The following is an 18908-nucleotide window of genomic DNA, read 5'->3' on the forward strand; positions in this document are numbered from 1 at the left end:
GCTGTTCTCCTTCCTTCATAATGACTATTCTCTGCTGCCTCCTTTCTGTGACTGGCATTGGCTGGTCACTTGACCTGACTGTCCTCAGGCCAAAGTATCCAATTTTTGTCAGTGCAATGTGGGTAACTGCCTCTAAATATATCTCTAAATTATTGTTTGAAGATTTAGTCTGAGCTTTTCCAAATTACTCTTAATTACATTCTAAATTCTTCCTTTAGCTTCATGGTAGAATACAAAGAGGACTATTTGATGTCTCCTACTTGCTCTAACCTTACAAAAGGCTCCTTTCCTCACATTTTTGCCTCATCTTCTTCCAAGTTCCTACCTCACATTCCTGTAGACTTTGAATGTAAGAGGTACAGCTCTAACATAGGCCCTTTGCAAGGAGCATATCCAGACAGCAAAACATCAAGAACTACTCAAAGAATGATCCCAGCTAGGTGGTGCAATGGATAGAGTGCTGGACATGAAATCAGGAAGATAAGTCTTCCTGATCCAAAATCTAGCCTTAGATACTTATCAGCCAGGTATCCCTGGGCAAGTCACTTAACCCTTTTTGATTAAGTTTCATCTGTAAAATGAACTGGAGAAGGAAATGCTAAAGCACTCCAGTATCTTTGCCAAGAAAACCCAAATAGGCTCATAAAGAATCACACCTAGTAAAGGTTCTTCATGATTTCTAGCCTTTCTAATGTTCTACCCACCAATTTGCTCTGTAAACTCTGCTTCTGATCTTGAAAGCTGCCTTTCACTTAGTCACATATCCTTATAGTGATTCATTCAAGTACTTATTGAGTATTTACAAAATGACTGATAAAGTAATAATAATTCTTACAATCATAACCAGCATTTGTACAGGTCTTTAATATTTGCAAAGTACCCTATATATTATTTCACTAAAGCCTGTGATGTAGACATGGCAGGTATTATTATCTCCATTGAGTAAAGAAACAGGCTCTGAAATATTCAAATGATTTGTTCTTTGTTTTCACAGCTAGCGTGTTACAGCCTGGAATTGAATTCTCCCTTCAAATAAAAGACATTTCCTTAATTTTCCATGTCTACATTAAAGCTCTAGATAGATGTTAGTTAGGATTATAATAATTATTATTATGTTATCAGTCACTTTGTAAGCAGTGAGAACCCAAATGAATCATCATGTGAAAAAATTGAATGAAATGCAGCTGTCAGGAAGGGTAAGGAAATAACCTAAATAAACATAACACTGGCAATCCACCTCACTTCCTTTAGTCCACTCTCTGGAAGTAACTAATGGTGTATTTAAAGTCAAACTATTTGAGTTCTGATTTCAACTTTGCTACTTATTCAGCGAGCAATCTTTGGGCAAATCATTTAAACTCCTGGACCTGAGTTTCCTCATCTGGAAAATGAAGGCATTCATCTCTAAGGTTTCTTATAGCACAAAATCTACAACCTTATGAATATAAACTTAGGAGTACATACTGAAATCAGTGTCCCAGTTATATATAGCATCCTTCAGTCAGCCCCTAGGACCTACTTTAAGCCTTTGTTCTTCACTTGGCTACTGAATGACACAAAAGAAGTCACAGGATCCTGAGTCACAGACCTGGAAGGGACCTTAAAGGTAGCTGCTTCCTTTTTACAGAGGAGGAAAGCAGGGGCAGGGAGAAGTGCCTGGTAAGGCTCCTGCCCTTCTCAGTCAATGGAAGTTATATTCACAGCAAAGGAATATTCCTGCCGTCTTTCCACCTTGCTGCTTCAGAAACACAGAGCACCAACCAGCCATGAATGGGGAAAGATGGGGAGTATCAAATCTGAAACTTTTTAAAACTTTTAACCCAACTTCTATAAGTTCAAAATCACTATCCCATTGGTTTTCTCTACTACTGCAGTCTTTTGAAAAAGGAAAGTCAGTAGAATTTGACCCCTGAACCTCTGGGCCTCCATTCTAATCATTAACTCTCTTTCTTCTATACTTTTTTAGTAGGGCTTAGTGTTTTTCCATGGCTCTGATCCTCTGAGAAAATGGATTATGCCTTCCCTAGCTATAAACAGTAGTGATGGATTTTTTAAAGAAACAATGCCCCAAAATAATCAGAACTGAATGTTATGAAATTAAAATAAGCAAGCTAGGACTTAAGAAACACACATGAAAAAACATTTCATTTTCTTCTTCTATAGGAAGTGGACCATTGGGGTAAAATGCTACATATACATATATATAATATATCATGCTTTTTGTTTTAGGGAATTTGTTTTCTTTCTTCTCTTTTCTATACTTTATTAAAAAGGCTGGCTTTCTGAGAGGGGTTTGAGGGAAGAATCCAATGGAAAATATGTTGTTGTTCAGTTGTTTTTAGTCATGACTGACTTTTCATGACCCCGTTTGGGGTTCTTTTGGCAAGGATACTAGAGGGTTTTATCATTTCCTTTTACAGATCATTTTACAGATGAGGAGCTGAGGCAAAAAGAATTGAGACTTTTCCAGGCTCATACAGCCAGCAAGTGTCTGAGGTGAAATTTGAACTTAGGAAGCATCTTCATGACTCTGGTCACTGCATCACTTAGCTAAGTAATATAAATATTAAAGATATCAGTAGAATTTTCTTAAAAGAAACAATAGCCAAACTCACTTAAGAGTTATCATCACTGGCTCAATCTTAATCTAGAGATGAAGGAAGAGAAGAGGAAAGAGAAAAACCTCAGCATTCTCTGACTCAATGACTTGCCTAAAATCATACAACTAATACATTTTCAGAAGTTAACCCTCTTCCATCATGTCCCTATATTCTTTGATTCTTCACTCCTCTTGGCTCCCTTCAAGAATCCCATGTGACTTAGTATGTTAGGTCTCCACGCATCCTATATGTTCAAATATTCCAGCAGGCCCATTCAGCCCAGTAGAGGGAGGCCTTTGGTAGCCTTTCAGGTCTCTGCAAAGGCCAAATTCATGGTTTTATAACCTGAATTGTGGCTGGCCAGGAGCACAGATTCCATTTATAACATTGTAGCTAGGGAATTAACTGTACTCTGCAATGTTTTTTCACCTAAAGTTATATTTTCATCAAATCAAATTATAAGATACACGATGCAAAGCAAGAAATAAATGTCCCCTGAAGGCTCTACTGGTAAGTGCTAGAGGAGTTCCAAACAAGGAAAGAATCTTTCTGACTGAGTCCAGAAAGTTTTCTATGTTTATCCCAAGGATCATTGAGCCATGACTTCCACCAGTCTGAAGCATTCTCTTCCCTCAGTGAAGAATATAGCCTGTCTGTGACTTGTTAGAGAAGTTCTAGAGAGGTGCTTGAGGCTTATAAAAGTTGTGTCTTTTTCCAGGTTATATAGCTAGTGTCAGACGTCCTGCGATCTGCTTCTAAGTTCAGCCTGGGCAGCTAAATAGTTTAGTGGACAGAGCTTTGGCTTTCAGAGTCAGAAGGTCCTGAAATCAGCTCCTGCCTCAGATACTCACTAGCTATGTGCCCTAAGAAACCCACGTACCCCCTCTGTGCTTCGATTTCCTCACCCTTTCTCCTCTCCCAATTTTTTCCAATTATAAATAGAGCTGCCAAGAATATTTGTGTCTAGTTGGGTTTATAGGATCACAGAGTTAGAACCTTGTGGGAGCTTCATGATCCCCAGTTTTAATTAGGTCAGGAAGCCTGAAATCGTGCTCCTCTAGCTCTGAATGTAGAGTGTCTTGATAGCATGGGAAGTCCTTCCACAGCATCAGAACAGGAGGGCTTCACACCTGGCTTGTGTGTCACAAAGCTAGGGAGCTACCAGATGGCCATTGGCTCTTCCTTAAATGCCCCAGACCCAGTTTTCCAGGGTTTTGCCTTTCTTCTTTCAATTGCACCATGTTGCTTTTATTCTTTGTCAATAAAGTCTTTCATTAGGATAGTGTCCTGGCATCACTGTCAAAAAACATAAATCAATCTGTAAATCTGGTTGTATACTATCATATTGGTGTGCAAAAGAACTGGGCCAAGTCATAGCCAGATGGACAGCAATACTAGTCTTCCCAATAGTTTTTAAATGGTTCAAAAGCTGGCATCATTTTGATTGTTAAAAAACTTGCAAGGCCAAAATCGATCTCATTTCTTTTCAAACAGTGCCACCCAGTGGAATTCCACTGCAATATGAAATGATTTCACCTTTAAAAATTAAGTGTGTGTGTGTAGATGTATATGTATACATCTACACACACACACACATCCATATACATCCACACATATACACATACATATATATTCACACAAGTTCTCAGCCTTAGTGGTGGTATGGGGTCTATAAGATGCACAGCAATCCTTGAAGGCACCTTCAAGAGCTAGAAGAAGAATTTAAATGAATTGGAGAAAAGTATTAATATCAAATTTAATTTGATAGTAACTTTGATGGAGTATTTTGATGCTCATAACAAACATTTGATAAAAGTATAACATCTCAAATCTATAGGGAAGTGACACAAATTTATTAAAACCATCATCCAATTTTTAAAAGGTTCTGGAAAGTTTTCAGAGAAGGATATGCAAATTATTAACAACTGGAAAATATGGCGAGAAAGAGAGAGAGAGACAGAGACAGAGAGAGAGAGAGAGAGAAATTGTTCTTGTTGGAAGAACATCCAATGAGGACGTTCCAAACACAATAATATACTTTTTGTTTTGTTTTGTTTTGTTTTGTTGCTGAGGCAATTGGGGTTAAGTGATTTGCCCAGAGTCACACAGCTAGGAAGTGTTAAGTGTCTGAGTCACATTTGAACTCAGGTCCTCCTGGCCTCAGGGCTAGTGTTCTATCCACTGCCCTACCTAGCCACCCCCCCCCCCCCACTCCGCACTAATATACTTTTAATGGAACTACAAATCGATTCAATCATTCTATAAAACAATTTAGAATTATCCAAGGACTATGGTTCAGATCTCAACTATATTTACTATCATGTGACCTAAAACAAATAATTTTTTCCTCTCTGGAACCCAATCTTCTCATGTACTAGATGGGATATAAGGTTATTTTTTAGCTCTAATTCTATTTTCTTGTGATTAAACTTCATATCTTTTCACAAAGCCATTCCGCTTCAGGGCTTATATCTCAAGGAGGTTAATGACAGAAATGTCTCATATGGGCCAAAATATTGATATCAGCCCTATTTAGAATAACAAAAATCTGAGAACAGAGTATATGTCCAGTGACCATGCAATGACTAAATTTTGGTCTCTGAATGTAATAGGGTATGCTGCATCAAAATGAATGAGGAATATGAAGAACCCAGAGGAACATAGACTTCCATGAAGTGATACAGAAGGAAGAAAGCAGAACCAAGAGAATACAATGTGACAATAACATTAAAATTAACAGAATTAGGTAGTATGGGAGTAGTACTTGTTGACAAGTGACTGGATATGCCAAAACAATGTATGAATTTAAGATGTTTAAAGAAAATGCAATTGACAGCTTAGCTGTTAACAATGAACCCTTTAGCTGTAGCAATTGGTATAGATGGTCTTCAGGTTTCAAAGGAGGGCAAAGAGGATGTTTTGTCCTCTGGATCAGTTACTCCATCAAGGAGTAAAGGGTCAATATGAGGACCATGGGGAACCAGCAGAAATGAAAGCGCATCCATGATGATAGAATGGAAGAAAGGAGTTTAGTGAGCTTCCCTGCACAGATTCCCCCAAACAAATCTAAAAAATATACCAGAATGAATCCTGATAGGGGAATTCAAGAAGGTTGAGAGATTGAAGAGAAAAAGACAAAGAACCATACCGCAGCAGTGATGTGGCCCAGATCCCAAGAAGGATCTCGTGGTTAGCATCTAGCCCATCCTACAGAAGAAAAATCAAGACAGTAATCCCAAACCAAAGGGAAGCCTACAACTTTTCTATCTGAACAACAAAGCTTTCCAGCCAGCTTATAGGGATAGAGTCTATCACCAGTCTACTTCTGCACAGATCCAAATCCAAGTCAGAAACTTGGAGAGTCCTGGGGGTAATGGGAAGCAATCATACTTTGCCCTCATCAAGAGAGGCAGGAAGTAGGCTGAAAGATTGGGCAGATAAAAAAAGAACCCCATCATTATGAGCTATTGTGTCAGGAATGCTCAAGACATAAATAGAGAAGAGAATAATTTCAAAATATTTATAAGCATTATCTCAGAGGAAAACATAGTTTGGGAACAAACTCAACTACAACTCCTAGAAGAGATGAAGCAAGAATTTTTTTAAGTTTCAAATTTTTTTAAATAGAGTGAAAGCTCTTGAGGGAAAATAATGGAAAAGAAATGAGTACTATGGAAGAAATAATTGGTAATGGAATTAACAGCTTGACCAAAAACATATAAACCCTTGCTCAAATAACAAATTCCCTGAAAATTAGAATGGATGAAATAAAAACCAATGATTCCAGAGGACAACAAAAAATATTAAAACAAAGTCAAAAGGCTGGGGGAAAAGAAGAAAATGTATCACATAGCAAAAATAAATGACTTGGAAGGTTGAGAGATTGAAGAGAAAAAGTTTAACTCTCATTGAAGTATCTGAATACTATGAATGAAAAAAACAAGTCTAGATATCGTATTTTAAGAAATTTTAAAAAGAAAACTGTCTACATCTTTCTGAATAAGAAGGCAAAATGGGGAGGGGGGAATAATCTACTGGTCATTTTATGAAAGAAATATGAAAATGAAAACTACCCAACTTCCAATTCAAAGAAAAAATATTGCAAATAGCCAAGAAAAAAAAAAAAAAAGAATTCAAGTACTAAGGAGCCACAGTCAGGATCAAACATGACTTAGCAGCTACAACTAAAAAAGAGAAGAGAAGATGAAATACTACATCCAGAGGAAATAGACTTCCAACCCAGAAAAACTCAACAAAGCTGAGTATATTACTACAGGGTTAGGGAGGTGGGGGGAAGATGGATTTTTAATGAAATAAAAGGCTAACAAGTATTCCTGATGAAAAGACTAGAGCAGTGAAGAACTCTGAAGTTTAAGCATAGGAGTTAGGAAAAACATAAAAAGAGAAACTTCAAAGTACAATAATAAAGAACTAAAATAAGATAGACTGCTTATATTAAAATATTGGAAGTCAATACACATGCTCTCTGAAGCCTATCAGCATCAGAATTCATAGGGGAAAGCCAATTGAAGAAGGCCCAAGAGTTGGTTCTGTTTTGTTTTTATTATTATCAGAATGCAGAGAGGGGAAGACAAGGATGTACAAGTCAAGGAGTAGGAGAAAGCTGACCATGGAACCTTACTCACATATGAACAAGTCCAAAAGAAGAATATACATATACAGCTGGGTACAGAGATAAATTTCTATTCAATAAGGAATTGGGAGGAAAAGGGAGAAAGAGGATGAGATTCAAAGATTACGAGGGAAGTGATTCCTAAGCCAAACAAATTCTAAAGCTATAAAACAAAATATTTGATTCTTTTTGAGGTAGCAAAAAATGGGAATCTATGGGAAGACCCATTAATTGGAGAAGGGAAGAATAAGTTATGGAATACAAATGTGATAGAAAACTATTGTTCTAGTCTATCATAATGACCAACCAGAAGAAATATGCCATTTACTTCCTAAAGAACTCAATGTAGAATGAAACAAATTATTTTTGGCCATGGTTAATGTAAAAATTTGTTTTTAATGATTATACATGTATATAATGCATGCATATAAAACTCTCAGTTATGGGCAAGGGATTTGAGGGGGATGATGTTGAAAAGATACATCTTACTTGATTAAAACTAAGTTTAAAAAATTAATAAAACTTTTAAACTTTAAAATTTTAATTTTAAAATTAAAAAAGAAAACTAAAGAGCATCCTCCTGCCACATGACCCCTAAACATTTGTCTTATCCCTGGAAAATACCTAGTTATATGTTTTCTTCTCAAGGTCCAAATGGTTGTCCTGTCTCTCTTCCTCATCCCCCTTCCCTTTCTAAAATTGCTGTTTACTTATCATCTCTCTCTCTCTCTCTCTCTCTCTCTCTCTCACACACACACACACACACACACACACACACACCTACCTCTCTCCCCATTCCTCTATCTTTCTCTCCCTCCCTATCAAAATGAGAAGCAAGGAACAGAACTAGGGGTAGGGAAGGGATATCACATCACTAGCTGAGAGGGTGATAGAGAAACCTCAGAGCAGCAAAGGGAGAGGAGGAGCAGTTAGGAATATTTAAACCAATCAGACTAGCAAAGCCATGGCTGGCACCAGGGGGACCATTTCAACCCCAGCTCTTCCACTTAGTTGCTGTGTGACTTAGCCTGGCTGGGCTCACATGTTCTCATGTAAAGTGAATTGGACTCTCTGACCTCAGGGGCCCTTTGCCTTTTTACAGCTATAACCATATGCCCCAGGGAAAGGAGCAAGATACAAATTAGTATTTAAAGAAAGATTCAGGGAAGTCTGGGCAAAGAGCATATTTTGCAGCTAGATATTGTGTACCGCCTGGTAGCTTCTGTTTAGTTTCCCTAATTACAGACTAAGTGCAGCTGTTTCTACATAATAAAGGAATCTATCATAGATTCTAGTTCTGGATCCACGAGGTCAGATCCCCACTGACTCCAGCCTAGCTACTGTTGACTTCACTGCAGCTTACTGTTGACCTCTTGAATGCACCCCCTTCTCTCCTCTGATATTGCCACCAGTTTAGTATGGATCCTCTTCCCCTCACATCCAGACTACTGCAATGCCTGTCTGCCTCAGACTTCCCCATGCTCCAGGTGACAAAGTGGTCTTCCTAAAGTGCATGTCTGTCCACATCAGTCCTCTTCTCAATAACTCCAGGGGCTCCCTATTGTCACTATGACTAAATAAAATCCTGTTTGCTTCCAAAGTCCTTCACAACTCAGCTCAGTTGTCTTATACCTACCACTATCACGTGCTCTGACCCAGGGAAACTGGCCTCCTGACTGTCCCACAAACAAGATGCTCCTATCTCAACTCCAGGCATTTTCTCTGGCTGTCCCCTGTGCCAAGAGGTCTACCATCTCAGCCCTGTCTGCTGGCTTCCATCAGCTCCCAGATAAAGCCTCATCTTCTATAGGAAGCCTTTCCTAGGCCCTCTTAACTCTAGTGCCTCCCCTTTGTTCATTATTTCCTATTTACCTTGCATATAGCTTGTTTTTGTACGGTTTGTGAGCTACTTGAAGACAGGAACTGTCTTTTTTCTTTTACCATCCCTAGTGCTAAGCATGTTGCCAGGCAGGTGGAAGCTACTTAATGTTTATTGGCTGAATGACTAAAATGTCATACAGACATAGCTACATACATATGTTGAGATACACATATCCCTCATTTGCTTCTGTCTCTCTGATTGGAAGACTGAAGGGCAAAGCAAAAAACTCACCCTGCCATAACCTCCTTATTATAGAGGGCTCAAAATGGCAACTACCTATTCATTTGCCATCCACTTGTTCGCCCCATCATGTCCCCATGCCAAGTTCTTTCAGGCATTCCCATCCTCTTTTCAGCTTCTCTTTATATATTATCTTCTTCCATTGGGATTATAAGATCCTTTAGGGAAGGAAATTATTTCTTTTTTATATCTGTATCCATAGAACTTAGCACAGCATCTTGCACATAGGAGATAATTAATAAATTATGTGTGTGTGTATAGTATGTATATATGTATGTGTATATATAGTAATATGGGTGTGTTTTATAAAGAAAGTTAACTGAATGGAAATACAGAAAAATTTGTAAATGTATCAGTGTCTTTTGCTTTGTATATATCAGTATCTTTTGACCGTCATTTCCAGACATGCCCCAATCTTGTCCCAGTCACCGATCTATTCCTTGTAACAAAATATTAAAACTATTGTTCAACAAAACACATCAATCAAATCTCACACTATAAACAATTTTTTGTATCCATAGTCTTTTACTTTTAGGGGAAAGGGGGAGAAAGGTACATTTTCTCATCTTTTCTATGCTCTGATTATGGTTAAATAGCATTGTTTCATTTTGGTTTTGGTATTTTCAATTTTCATAATTGTCGCAGGGGAGTTGGTCCTAATCTCCAGCCCCATATCTGATCCTGGAACGCAAGGGGCCAGCCAGCAACAAGGAACTAAATTAGCTGAAAAATGTGGCCATACTTGATGATTTCCTTTATGAAATACAAACAAGTTCCCTGACTGAATTAAAAAGGAGGCCTGCTAAGTGCAGCTGAACACTGATTGAATCTGTCCCAAGTGGCCTAAAAAGAAAGCTGAACATTCATTTTGAGGGAGATCATGCAGGAGCTGAGCTCCTCATGGAGTTAAAGAAGGTAAAGTGCTGAGAGGCCACATGGAACTGGAAAAGCGGAAGTATGAGCTGAGGTGAAAAACGAGTGCCAAGACTCTGAGAGCAAAGCTGTGTGGGCTAATCCTGCCATATTGAAACAGATGCTCCAGAAACCACCCCCTCCCCAGCCTCTTATGCACCCTATCCCCCCCGCTTCCCCACCAAGTCGACCATTCTGTATTCCATTTTCTCTTTGGACTTCCTCGTGGGCAGCTGAATCTTTTTTTTTCCAGGCACAAGAAAAATGTGTTTCTTAAAATTGTGCCTTTGTTTTATTCTGTTTACTTTGATTGGGACATACGTCTGTAATCCCTATTACTGGTGGCTGAGGTTGATGGAAGCTCAGTTCTGAGCTGCAGGATGGGTATGATTGGGTATCTCCACTCAGGGCAGCACCAAAATAGAGAGCCCCTGGCAATAGAAGCCTTCCACAATGCCAAATGAAGGGCAAAGTAGCCCCAGTAACAAAAAGGTAGCAGGTTAAAGCTGCTGTGCTCATAAATGGGATCTGGCCTATGAATGACCGCTGCATTTCCAGCCTTGATGAGAATTTATAAAAAAAATTACTTTGTGTTTATAAACATTGTTAATCACAGGCATTTGATTCCCTGGAGATGCAAAGAGAGAATTAAGGGAGATCATCCAAAGGGGAAAGAGAATTTAAAAAGCTGTTTTGTCAGAACAATGTCAATAACTGGGGGCTCTGAGCTAGAAAATGGAGAATTATAGATTTTACTGCTACAGCTTTTTAGAGCAGAGAGGGATTTTTTTTTTTACACTAAGAAACCCATCTAGGTATATGTGTGAAGGTGAATAAAAGATTCAGGTAAACATCTCTGCCACAGCATCTAACCACTACTACATAGCTACGTATATCATTTTTCTTTTTTCTACTTCACTCTGCAGAAGTTCATGTGGAAGAAGCCCTCCACCCCCATCACTATTGCCTCCTCCTATTGCCAACTCCTGCCTTCTCATCTGTTACCCCCTCCATCATCAATTATTTTTCTAGAAGCCACCTGTGATAAAGATGTGTGTCAGAGAGAAGTCTGTTATTTGAAGATTACTTTCCTTCCTTCCAATTAGGTTATAAGGAGAAGGAATGAGGGCTCCAGGCATAGAATATCATACATAGTCAGATGTCAGTGTCAGTTGGTTTTAGCGAAGTACTTTTTTCTTTTGCTTTTTCAATCTTTGTTACTAGAAAAGATTCACTAAGTGGAGAAGAAAAAGGAATAACAGATTCAGAAATGAACTGATATAAGGAAAAAAAATTTAAGAAAAATGATTTGAAGATTAAAAAAGCCACCATAACCTGTGCTGTCCTCAACTTTCTGTGGGATAGTCCACATCAGGCATTCACTCACATAAAACAAGTGTTAATCAAAATTAATTTTTTAAAAAATAGAATATTTTTTTAAAAACCCTCTTTTGTTATATTAACTTAGTGAATGAAGAGGGTAAGAAACAAAATACCTTCCCCAAAGCTCCATTAACTTTGCTTTAAAACAAACAGGATTTTTTTTACATTCTTGCAAGAATGGGTTGCCTAGGTTAATAGACATATCTTTGAAACTCCAAAGACATTTCCTATCCTGAAGCACAAGTCCTTTCCCTGATTCCCTCTTAATTGGATTTTACAGAAGTTACATGACATGAATCTTCACCCCTCCTTACATAACCAATCCCTGCCTTCAAGGAGCTTCCATTCTAGAAGGGGGAAGGCAAGAAAGGGAGGCTAGGGTCAAAAAATAAAATATTCTTTTCCATTTAATTTGAATTTCATTTAATTTCATCAAATTCATTGAATCTGATTTTCATAACTGTGAAAACTAAGTGCCCATTCATTTCTCACAATTTCCCCCTTTTTTTCTTTTTTAATAATTTGATTTCCACATCATTTTCTAACCTCTCAAATTTGGTTATTTTTTAAAAACATTCTCACTTCATAAAAGTTTATTAATCCTTGCACAGATCTCCTTACACAGGATGGATAATTAATCCCTGAATTATCTGCTAATTCTTGTAACAAACCTGTACTAGAAATGAAACTACCTTCAATTATTTCCTCCTTTTTCCAATAGTCTTTCTAGAGTAAATTCTATTTTCCTATGCCATTCTGCTAGTGGTACCTAACTACTCTGTTATTTCCTTCCCCATTTCTCTGGTGTAACTTATCCAATAATATTTACTCACCAGAATAGGAATGCTCCAAATCCAGAATTAGACTTCTAGTCTTGAATTCATTAGTTAATATCCTTGATTTAATTCTTCCTGATTTAGTCTTACTTTCTTCACTGAATGCCCTTGTACCAAACCAAATGTTATTCCAAACTGGACAGTCAGTTCCATAAAGTCCTGTTCTCTATCAGGACATAAATACTTATTGTAATTGTCTATTGTAATCATCTATGGCTAGTCAAGACTCTATGATTTGACAAGCATCAAAATGAATTGTTTGAAGGATAATATTAATCCTTATTGTAACTGTCTATTGTAATTGTCTATCGTTAGTCAAGCCTCTATAATTTGACAAGCATCAAACTGAAATTTTTGCGGGGTATCTTTCTCAGTAATATTAACCCAAATCTTAACTCAGTGGCCCCAAATACTATTATAGAAAGGGAGGTTTTATAACCTCATCTATTCACCTCATCTATTTTATAACCTCATCTATTGATGGACTTCTTATAGGGAACCTACTCTAACAGGGTAGTTTAGGGTTCATTCACCAATATTCCTTCCCAAACAAATGGGACCCAATGTCCTTTGCAGTATGGGGCAATGATCTCATCTTCTGAAACTACTTCCTGCTGAGAATATATGTTGAGTCATCCTACAGGGTCCCATTTGAAGGGCTGGAGCTGACTGAAGTTCCAGTGGGTTGAGTCAGTTCATTTAAGCTAGTCAATATAGCTGTCTGGTGCTAGTCATTTGAAAGTGAATTGCTAAAACAAATCTAAGAAAACTAGGGAGAAAAAGCCAGTACAAAGAGCAGAACCTCCATTCTTGGAAGGTGTGCTTATATCTTCTCTGACGATTCTGTGAGCATTATTTCTTTAAATAGGGACTACATCATAAACCAAAAGCAATTTTGAGAAAGGGGGAATTGCATCAGAATAACAGAGGCATTCACAAAATTCTTCCTTCACAGATCTTTTCATATAAATTATTCAAAAGAAAACATGTTTGTGCCACAGGACACACTATACAAACCAATGTTATTCCCACATTAGTAACAAACAAATAAAATTGACTTTCCTATTGATGTAACAATATTCTATAACTTACATCCCTTTAAGAAGGCTTGAATACACTAAAATCCTCTTCTCTAAACTGTACTAAAGCTATTTTAGCTTTAGTTTCAATAATCAATAAAATAAAAGGTCCCATAGACAGTGTATCAATTTAGGGACTTATTTTCATACAAGTATATATCTAGTAACAGGCAGATGATTAGGCCAAATATTCACTTACCTAATTTTTTAGGATATGACTACATATTTTCAGATTGAAACAGCAAAATCTTACATACTTGTGCTGTGCTCATGGCTTCTCCTGACTACTTGCTCTGACTGTAGAAATTTGTTATAAGAGAGAAAAAGCAGGGGCTTGATTATAACTGCATAAAAACAGGCCCTTCAGGCTTCAGCCAACAAAAGTCACAGCTAACAACCAATCACATAGTAACAATCCCACCTTATAGCCAACTCCGCTCTCAAATTGTGAGCTATTAACAATAATTCATCAGATAATCATTCCCAAATTCAAAACTCCAAACAATTACAGTTATAATTCCAAGAGATTTCATCTCAACAGCAAGTTTTACTAATCAGATTTTACATCCTAAACTATCTATCCCATATGTTTGCACAGCACACCAAAATTAGATGCAGAACTGTCAGGTTGAAATCCTGCTTTAGGTACTTAGAAAAAAAAAAAAGCTATCCTTGCACTGCTAAGCAGTAGAATGTTTGATACAGCACCACAAATGATTTTGCCTTAAAACAATCCCAGATTGAAAAATAAAAATAAATATTCAGTTATTTAAGCTGTGTAAACAAATAAGCTATTCCTTTAAACAATAGAAGTAATTAACGTTAAAGGAATTTTATTTAAGCACGTGGGAGGGTGGGGCAAGGAAGGGGGATTTGAGTGAGTGGGTTTATTTTCTCATTTCTAAGGAGCAGCCACACCCACTGTGGGAAGGATAGACTAATCCCTTACCTAACTGAGCCAACAGATCATGCAAATACTTCAATAATAATGCACACATATTTCTAAAATCTTATTCCCAAATGCATAAATTGAAAGTTATTCTATCATATACAGCTTAAATTTAAACACACAGCAATTTAGGTAATATTTTTGGGAGGAAATTCCTCTTCTCCCTCAAAAATGCAGTGACCTATTTAAGATCTGAGATAGAGACATAGACCACTGGAAGCAAAATGGCAATGGTTCCTATCTCCCCCCCCCCCCTAAATTTTATACTCTTCCCTAAACCCTATATAGGGTTAAATCATTAATATGACTCAGCTCTAGATTTCCTGACATCCCCTCTCCTCCAGGACTATATGAGGGGGAGATCCCCGGAGTTCCCACTCCTTGGCACCATTAAATCCCCCATTTTACCAATCTGGCTGATATTTCAAATTGTGTAAGATGACCCCAGCCCAAAAGCAATACCAGATGGTCCCCCTTCTTATCTTTGGTCTGTGTACAGAGTTGCCTGGCTGCTGCAGAACTTACTCTAGCTCCCTCCTGATTCCTGGATTCATCAGTGACCTTACTTACCAATGTGGTCCTGAGACCCCAGACGGTCTATGAGTGGGGGCCACCACAGCTGAGCCACGAGGCCTCTGAAATCAATGGGATGCATCTCCTCGTGCTTCAGCAGGGACCACCACCAACTCATAATGTCCGGATCCTAGACAAGCCCCCATTTGTAAGAAACAAAATATTCTACCTACAACTCCACTGACTCTCCGCTGAATTTAGAAAAGATTTTATTTTATATTCTTGCAAGAATTGATGCCTAGGTGAGTAGACACACCTTTGAAACTCCAAAGGCAACATGTTATTTCCTGTCCTGAAGCACAAGTTCCTCTCCCAATTTTCCATTAATTGGATGTTACAGAAGTTAAATGACATGAATCTCTACCCCTTATTACATGGCTATCCCTTCACCCAAAGAGCTTACATTCTAGAAGGGGAAAGGTAACAGAGGAAGTCAACAGCAAGAAACAAAAGATTTTTTTTTTCAACTCAGGCCAACACCCCTAATTACAAAAGTCAGGTCCTACCCCCAAGAAGCTTACATTCTTTTGGGGAAAGACAACCTCCATCCTTGGCCACCTTTTGATGTCTCTGGGGTTTTCAGTTTTCTAATTTAAATTTCATTTCTCCAATTTAAGTTTCATAAATGTGGAAACCAAATGCCCATCCATTTCTCATAAAGAAGTTTTTAACTTTAAAACCACTGGAAGAAATGGACTTTGCAATTAGGAAAGTTGCTTCTTTTAGCTAACTCTAGAATCCAACTAGATTCCACTCTGGTCCCAACACAAAGATTATGGTTACTAGAGCCTGGGGCTGTTGGCTGTTGTGGTTACTCCAAGAAGAAGAGAGTTTCCAGTAGCTTAAGGCCAATATAATAAAGAACTATGAATTTTGTTTAATCAGGTCATTATAATAACAAAGATTAATAAAAAGACTTCATAGAATTCCCAGAATGCTAGAGCTGGAAGGTCTCATAGGCTTCCTCTAGCCCAACCTCCTCTTTAGAGGTGAAAACTGCCTCCTTGAAGGATGAAATTTTGTGGCATGAGTTTAATTCACAACCTTCAGAATCCTCCAAACTTCTTTCTTTCTCCATTCCTAGTTTTCTTTGTTTTGTCTTCCCTTAACTAACTTCATTTTTAAAAGCTCATAGAAAAGAACTCATTTTGAAATGTCACCCATAGTTCTAAATTGTGCTTGCCTTTTATTTTGATTCTTCTAAGACTGTGATGTTCCCTGAGTCATAGCCCCAAAGTAGCACGAGATTAATACTGATACTATAAAGATGCACTCTGCTGATAGGCGAATACCTTAGAACCATTGGAAACAATGCAATTTTCCAGGGTTCATCCAAATTGATCCTTATTCAATTCAGGATCCATGTAGTGAGTCTATTTATGACACTTATTCAAGACATATATACTCAATTTAGACTATCCATCCAACTACACATCATCCAGGATTTGGACAATAAGCACAGGCTTAGTAGGTGCTTCATTTTTATTAGCCCAAATGGAATCTTTATCCTCTTAATTTCTTCAGCATGAACCGCCAGGCTGAGCTCTTTCAAATGACTATGCATTTCATCAAGGAACCTTTATGGAATTTGAGGACTTGATTTAGTTAGTATAAATGTCAGGTAACAGTGTGTGGGACAGGTGCTAGACTCCCTTTCCCAAATTAACTAATCAGAGACATCTTCAGGTAAAAAGAAAAAGCATTTATTTAATCCCTGCAGGGAGAGGCCCAGACACACACCTGGAAGTCATCCCAGCTCCTGCCATATGTTCCTGAACTTGACCAGTTGGAATTAGAATCCCGGTTAAACAGGAAAAGACCCAAGCTTTTTCACTGGATAGACTAAAAGAACGTAACCATTCTTGACCAGTTGTCTGCTTCCCACAGGTCACATCACTTCCTGTCACTTCCTGTCACTTAGGGTCCAACCTTTTAGAGATCATTTGACTTCCCAGGATCCTTCTTGGATCCAGAGTCCAAAGCCTGATATCCCAGTTCTGGGAATAGGGATCATGTGATGTACACCCAGTCCCAAACTGACAAAACTTCATCCAATCAGTCCCATTCATTACCATTTAGAAGACAGTGTCATCAGAATGGAATATCTCTTCTATATGGAATCTTCTCATTCTCTAAAGAAGATTCTATGATAATGGCAACTGCTATGGATAAGCACCTTTCTTCTGTCAAAACAGGTTATTTAGCAGATCACTGAATCTGTCTTAGCATTTTGTGTACTTTTAACACATCTTCAACATTGAGTCAACACTTATAATCCATGGTCTTTTTGTATGTACAAATAGAAATTAAAAAACACATCCTACACAATAGGAGATTCATATCATGTTGCTAAATTTATATGCTTATTATTGTTGGTGGTGGTTTTAATAAAACTATTCTATTTTTTACACAATGCTCAGTCCCTCAGAATCATAGAACAGTGGATGGAGTGCTGGGCTTCAGGGTTTGAATCTTTCCTCTGACAATCTGTGATTCCTGTTTCCTCATCGTTAAAATGAAGTTCATCGCATCTACCCTACTGGGCTGTAAGGCTCGAATGAATGTGTGTATAAATAAAGCACTTTGTAAAGTTGAAGAACATTCTATAAATGCTACTGATAATTTCTGTAATGGAAACCAACACAGACCAAGAGATCAATGAGTCACCATTATGAAAAATGGATGGGCATTTATTTGGTTTCCAGTTATGAAAATTAAATTGGAGAAATGAAACTTAAACTAGAAAATTGAAACCCCCAAGGACATCAAAGAATAATCAAGAGTGCAGGTTAAGAATGTAAGCTTCTTGGGGGCAGGGACTGACTTTTATAATCAAGGGTGGCGGCCTGAGGTTTAAAAAGAATCTGTTCTTTGCCCCTAGCCCTCCAAAGTTATCATCTTCCCCCTTCTAGAAAGTAAGCTCCTTGGGAGCAGGGACTAGCTATGTAAGGAGGGCTGGAGATTCATATCCTGTAACTTCTGTAACATCCAATCAATGGGGAATCAGGAGAGGAACTTGAGATTCAGGACAGGAAATAAAACCCTGCCTTTTGAGTTTCAGAGGTGTGTCTACTCACCTAGGCAACCTATTCTTATAACAATATAAATCTTTCCTGCATTCATCAGTGAGTTAATGGCATTCTTGGTTAAATATTTTGTTTCTTACACCATGGTATGGAATGAGGAAGCAGCATTTGGTGCACTGAATAAAATCAGGGTTAAATTATTGCAGTAATATCATCAGTGGACTTCTTAGCTATCAAGTTAGCATCATGAGACACTTCAGGGTCTCAGATTTCTATTATATATAGGGTCCCTTCTCCCACCCACCTCTTATTGGAGGCTGCTCATAGGTCAACTTATCATAGCAGGGATTGATTTCTGTTCAGAGGTTGGCTCAGCTTATCTCTGTGTTCTGAGGTCCTATAAAATTTACCAAAATAAGGACAGCTCTTGAGAAAACTGGTTCCTAAAGAAGAATTAGTTTTCAGTCGTGGTTGCCACCAGCTAGATATTCTGTGTAAGCCACTTAGCCATAATCTTGAGCCTTGGGTCCACTTTTAAATAGGAGATGATAATATTCTGGTGTATCTATCTCACAGAAAGACTGCAAGGAGTGTTTGGTCAATTGATTTGAATGTATACTCCAAAAGGATAGAGATTGTTTCTTTTTTGTCCTGCTATCCCCAGTAGCTGACATATAAAACATGCTTAATAAATGCTTATTAATTGACTGTAAAACACTATAAAAACATTGTCTTATTAAGATAATATAAGATAGAGGAAAAGAAAATCTGAAATTAGAAAACCTGAGTTCCAAA

The sequence above is a fragment of the Antechinus flavipes genome, chromosome 1 (assembly GCF_016432865.1).
Source record: "Antechinus flavipes isolate AdamAnt ecotype Samford, QLD, Australia chromosome 1, AdamAnt_v2, whole genome shotgun sequence".
NCBI classification, from domain to species: domain Eukaryota; kingdom Metazoa; phylum Chordata; class Mammalia; order Dasyuromorphia; family Dasyuridae; genus Antechinus; species Antechinus flavipes.